Consider the following 6,188-nt stretch of genomic DNA (forward strand, 5'->3'; position numbering starts at 1 on the left):
AAAACTTGAGACTGAGCGGTTAAAGTCAAGGTCCAAAGAAAAAAAAGAGTGTGCTTAAGAACCCTGGACACCTCTAATTGGGGACTTTAGCAAAGCTGAGTCACAATCTGAAAAGGTTCACCCAGTTATGTGTCTGTGGCATTTATGTATCCGGTGGTAATACTGGAAAACAAAGTGCTTAGGGCCACGGCCAAGACTCATAAAGAAGCTGTATTCAAGAATCATCATACTGAACTAGGAGAATCAATAACACTATCTGAAATCTGAAGTTCCTATAGATGCCAATCATTCTGAACCTCAATGGATAAAGTGAGATGCCAAAACTATTCAAGAGGCAAAAAGCTATAAGTCCCGCTCATATGATTGGAGCTATGTTTCATTGATAGTTTGGAATTTATAGTATATTCTATTCTTTTTATCCTACTTGATTTTCAGTTGCTTGGGGACAAGCAACAATTTAAGTTTGGTGTTGTGATGAGCGGATAATTTATACGCTTTTTGGCATTGTTTATAGTATGTTTTTAGTAGGATCTAGTTACTTTTAGGGATGTTTTTAATAGATTTTGTGTTAAATTCACATTTCTGGACTTTACTATGAGTTTGTGTGTTTTTCTGTGATTTCAGGTATTTTCTGGCTGAAATTGAGGGACTTGAGCAGAAATCAGATTCAGAGGTTGAAAGAGGACTGCTGATGCTGTTGGATTCTGACCTCCCTGCACACAAAGTGGATTTTCTGGAGCTACAGAACTTGAAATGGCGCGCTTCCAATTGCGTTGGAAAGTAGACATCCAGGGCTTTCCAGAAATATATAATAGTCCATACTTTGGCCAAGAATAGATGACGTAAACTGGCGTTCAACGCCAGCCTTCTACCCAAATCTGGCGTCCAGCGCCAGAAAAGGAGCCAAAACCAGAGTTGAACGCCCAAACTGGCACAAAAGCTGGCGTTCAACTCCAGAAAGGACCTCTACACGTGTAACACTCAAGCCCAAGCCCAAGCACACACCAAGTGGCCCCGGAAGTGGATTTGTACATCAATTACTTACTCATGTAAACCCTAGTAGCTAGTTTATTATAAATAGGACCTTTTACTATTGTATTTGGCATCTTTGGATTACCTTATGATCCTTTGATCACATTTTAGGGGGCTGGCCATCTCGGCCATGCCTGGACCTTCACTTATGTATTTTTAACGGTAGAGTTTCTACACTCCATAGATTAAGGTGTGGAGCTCTGCTGTTCCTCAAAGATTAATGCAAAGTACTACTGTTTTCTATTCAATTCTTCTTATTTATCTTCTAAGATATCCATTCGCACCCAAGAACGTGATGAAGGTGATGATTATGTGTGACGCTCATCATCCTTCTCCCTTATGAACACGTGCCTGACAAACACTTTCGTTCTACATGAATTAAGCTAGAATGAGTATCTCTTAGATCTCCTAACCAGAATCTTCGTGGCGTAAGCTAGAATGATGGCGGCATTCAAGAGAATCCGGAAAGTCTAAACCTTGTCTGTGGTATTCCGAGTAGGATTCAATGATTGAATGACTGTGACGAGCTCCGAACTCGCGATTGCAGGGCGTTAGTGACAGACGCAAAAGGATAGTAAATCCTATTCCAGCATGATCGAGAACCGACAGATGAATAGCCGTGCCGTGACAGGGTGCGTGAGCATATTATTCACTGAGAGGATAAGATGAAGCCATTGACAAGGGTGATGCCTCCAGACGATTAGCCGTGCCGTGACAGGGCATTGGATCATTTTCCCGAGAGATGACCGAAAGTAGCCATTGACAGTGGTGATGTATCACATAAAGCCAGCCATGGAAAGGAGTGAGACTGATTGGATGAAGATAGCAGGAAAGCAGAGGTTCAGAGGAACGAAAAGCATCTCCATTCGCTTATCTGAAATTCCTACCAATGATTTACATAAGTATCTCTATCCCTATTTTATTATATAATATTCGAAAACACCATTATCACTTTATATCTGCCTAACTGAGATTTACAAGGTGACCATAGCTTGCTTCATACCAACAATCTCCGTGGGATTCGACCCTTACTCACGTAAGGTATTACTTGGACGACCCAGTGCACTTGCTGGTTAGTTGTATCGAAGTTGTGACAATTATGAATTAAGATCAAAGCACCAAGCTTTGGAGCCATTACCAGGGATTGTTCGAGCCTGGACATCACAATTTCGTGCACCACTGTGACGAGCTTCAAACTCGCGATTGTGGGGCGTGTGACAGACGCAAAAGGATCAATGGATCCTATTCCGACATGATCGAGAACCGACAGATGATTAGTCGTGCGGTGACAGCGCATTTGGAACGTTTTCACTGAGAGGACGGGAAGTAGCCATTGACAACGGTGATGTCCAACATAAAGCTTGCCATGGAAAGGAGTATGAATGATTGGAAGAAGGCAATAGGAAAGCAGAGGTTCAGGAGGAACAAAGCATCTTCATACGCTTATCTGAAATTCCAACCAAAGAATTACATAAGTATCTCTATCTTTATTTTATGTTTTATTTATCTTTTAATTATCAATTCTCCATCACCATCTAAATTCGGCTGACTGAGATTTACAAGGTGACCATAGTTTACTTCAAGCCGACAGTCTCCGTGGGATCGACCCTTATTCACGTAAGGTATTACTTGGACGACCCAGTGCACTTACTGGTTAGTTGTGCGGAATTGTGACAAAGTGTGATTCACGTTTGAGAGCTCCAAGTCTTTGGCACCATTGTTGATGATCACAATTTCGCGCACCAAGTTTTTGGCGCCGTTGCCGGGGATTGTTCGAGTTTGGACAACTGACAATTTATCTTGTTGCTTAGATTAGGTACTTTTCTTTTTATTTTTCAGAATTTTTAAGAATGAATTCTAGAGTTTCAAGGTGATGTTCTTATCATCACAAAAGCTGATTGATTCTCATCAATTTAGCTGCTGAATGTAATGTTCTGCTGAAGCTTGGCCAACCATGTCTAATCTTTTTAGACTGAAGCTTTACACTAACATTGCATGATTCCTGGAATTCTTATTAAAAAGTTTTGAATCTTTTTATTCTCTTTCCCATATAAGTTTCAAAAATCACAAAAAATTTTTATAAAATCATAAAAATAAAAAATATTTTATGTTTCTTGTTTGAGTCTAGTGTCTAATTTTAAGTTTGGTGTCTTGCATGCATTGTTTATTTGATCTTAGTTGCATTTTTATTGTTTCTCATCATTAAAAATTCAAAAATATTTTCAAAATGATGTCTTTTCAAGTCAATAATACAGAGAATTGAAGATTCAGAACATTCAGCAGAGGAATCAAACAGAAAAAACTGGGCGTTCAAAACGCCCAGTGAAGAAGAAAAACTGGCATTTAAACGCCAGCCAGGGTACCTGGCTAGGCGTTTAACGCCCAAAAAGGTAGGATTTTGGGCGTTAAACGCCAGAATGGATGCCATTCTGGGCGTTTAACGCCAGGATGACACAAGAGGGAAGATTTTGTTTTTAATGCAAATTTTTTTCAAATCTTCATAATTTTTCAAAATCAAATCTTTTTCAAATCATATCTCTTCAAAATCAATTTCTTTCCATTTTTTATTATTTTTGAAAATCCTTGTTATAATTAATGATTTACTTCAAAATTTTCTAGTTGTTACTTGTCTATTAAGAAAGGATCAAAAGTTTTAATTCTAAAATCATATCTTCTAATTTCTTGTTAGTCAAGTAATCAACTTTAATTTTAAAAACTTTCTTTTTCTAAATTGATTTTCAATTATATCTTCTCAATCATATCTTTTCAATCACATCTTTTTCAAAATTAACTCTCAATAATATCTTTTCTAATTTCAAAATCTTTTTTTAAAATCACTTAATTGCTTTCCCAATTTTAGTTTTTGAAAATCATCAATCAAATTTTCAAACTTCTTTTTGATTATTTCAAAATCTTTTACTTTAATTTTCGAAAATTCTTCCCTTCTTCTCATATCCTTCTATTTAAAGGACTAACACTCCTCCTCAAGGTACAATTCGAACTCCCTCCTTCTTTATATGTTCGAATTCTCCTCCATCTACCTCTTCCTTCTATTCTTCTTTTCCTCTGAAACCTCAAGGAATCTCTATACTGTGACATAGAGGATTCCCTACTTTCTTGTTCTCTTCTCTTTCATATGAGCAGGAACAAAGATAAAGACATACTTGTTCAAGCTGATCCTGAACTTGAAAGGACCTTGAAGAGAAAGCTAAGAGAAGCTAAAGCACAATTCTCTCTAGAGGGCCTAACAGAGCTTTTCAAAGAAGAAGAAACCATGGCAGCCGAAAACAACAATGCCAACAATGCAAGGAAGGTGCTTGGTGACTTTACTGCACCTACTCCCGACTTCTATGGGAGAAGCATCTCAATCCCTGCCATTGGAGCAAACAACTTTGAGCTTAAGCCTCAATTAGTTTCTCTAATGCAACAGAATTGCAAATTTCATGGACTTCCAATGGAAGATCCTCATCAGTTCTTAGCTGAATTCTTGCAAATCTGTGACACCGTCAAGACCAATGGGGTTGACCCTGAAGTCTACAAACTTATGCTCTTCCCTTTTGCTGTAAGAGACAGAGCTAGGACATGGTTGGATTCACAACCTAAAGAAAGCCTGAACTCTTGGGAAAAGCTAGTCAATGCCTTCTTGGCAAAGTTCTTTCCACCTCAAAAATTGAGCAAGCTTAGAGTGGAAGTCCAAACCTTCAGATAGAAGGAAGGTGAATCCCTCTATGAAGCATGGGAAAGATACAAGCAATTGATCAGAAGGTGCCCTTCTGACATGCTTTCAGAATGGAGCATCATATGTATTTTCTATGATGGTCTGTCTGAACTATCCAAGACGTCATTGGATAGCTCTGCTGGAGGATCTCTTCATCTGAAGAAGACGCCTGCAGAAGCTCAGGAACTCATTGAAATGGTTGCAAATAACCAATTCATGTACACTTCTGAAAGAAATCCTGTGAATAATGGGATAGCTTAGAAGAAAGGAGTTCTTGAGATTGATACTCTGAATGCCATATTGGCTCAATAAAATATTGACCCAATAAGTCAATATGATTTCTCAGAGTCTGTCTGAAATGCAAGCAGCAACAGGCAGTACTAAGGAAGCTTCCTCTGAAGAAGAAGCTTATAATCCTGAGAACCCAGCAATGGAAGAGGTGAATTACATGGGAGAACCCTATGGAAACACCTATAATCCTTCATGGAGAAATCATCCAAATCTCTCATGGAAGGATCAACAGAGACCTCAACAAGGTTTCAACAACAATAATGGTGGAAGAAACAGGTTTAGCAATGGCAAGCCTTTTCCATCATCTTCTCAGCAACAGACAGAGAATTCTAAGCAAAGCCACTCTAACTTAGCAACCATTGTCTCTGATCTAATCAAAACAACTCAAAGTTTCATGACTGAAACAAGGTCCTCCATTAGAAATTTGGAGGCACAAGTGGGTCAACTGAGTAAGAAAATTACTGAACTCCCTCCTAGTACTCTCCCAAGCAATACAGAAGAGAATCCAAAGAGAGAGTGCAAGGCCATAAACACGTCTCACATGGCCGAACCTGGAGAGGAGGAAGAGGCAGTAATCTCCACTGAGGAAGACCTCAATGGACGCCCACTGGCCTCCAAGGAGTTCCCTAATGAGGAACCATGGGAATCTGAGGCTCACACTGAGACCATAGAGATTCCATTGAATTTACTTTTGCCATTCATGAGCTCTGATGAGTATTCTTCCTCTGAAGAGGATGAAGATGTTACTGAAGAGCAAGTTGCTAAGTACCTTGGAGCAATCATGAAGCTAAATGCCAGGTTGTTTGGTAATGAGACTTGGGAGGATGAACCTCTATTGCTCATCAAAGAACTGGATGACTTGACTAGGCAGAAATTACCTCTGAAGAGACAAGACCCTAGAAAATTCTCAATCCCTTGTACCATAGGCACCATGACCTTTGAGAAGGCTCTGTGTGACCTAGGGTCAAGCATAAATCTCATGCCTCTCTCTGTAATGGAGAAGCTAGGGATCATTGAGGTACAAGTTGCAAGAATCTCACTGGAGATGGCAGACAATTCAAAGAAACAGGCTTATGGACTTGTAGAGGATGTCTTGGTAAAAGTTGAAGACCACTACATCCCTGCTGATTTCATAATCCTAGAGACT

The 6,188-nt window shown here is 39.3% G+C and overlaps 1 non-coding gene across 1 annotated transcript; it reads right to left on the bottom strand.

Moving 5' to 3' along the window:
* Window positions 1-4,708: 4,708 nt before the first annotated feature.
* On the bottom strand, window positions 4,709-4,816 carry LOC148573477 (small nucleolar RNA R71). The gene has a single exon (XR_015905808.1). It is a non-coding gene; the product is annotated as a small nucleolar RNA R71 (small nucleolar RNA).
* Window positions 4,817-6,188: the final 1,372 nt, after the last annotated feature.

This window comes from Arachis ipaensis, chromosome B2, assembly GCF_059453495.1.
Source record: "Arachis ipaensis isolate K30076 ecotype BB chromosome B2, ASM5945349v1, whole genome shotgun sequence".
NCBI lineage: Eukaryota > Viridiplantae > Streptophyta > Magnoliopsida > Fabales > Fabaceae > Arachis > Arachis ipaensis.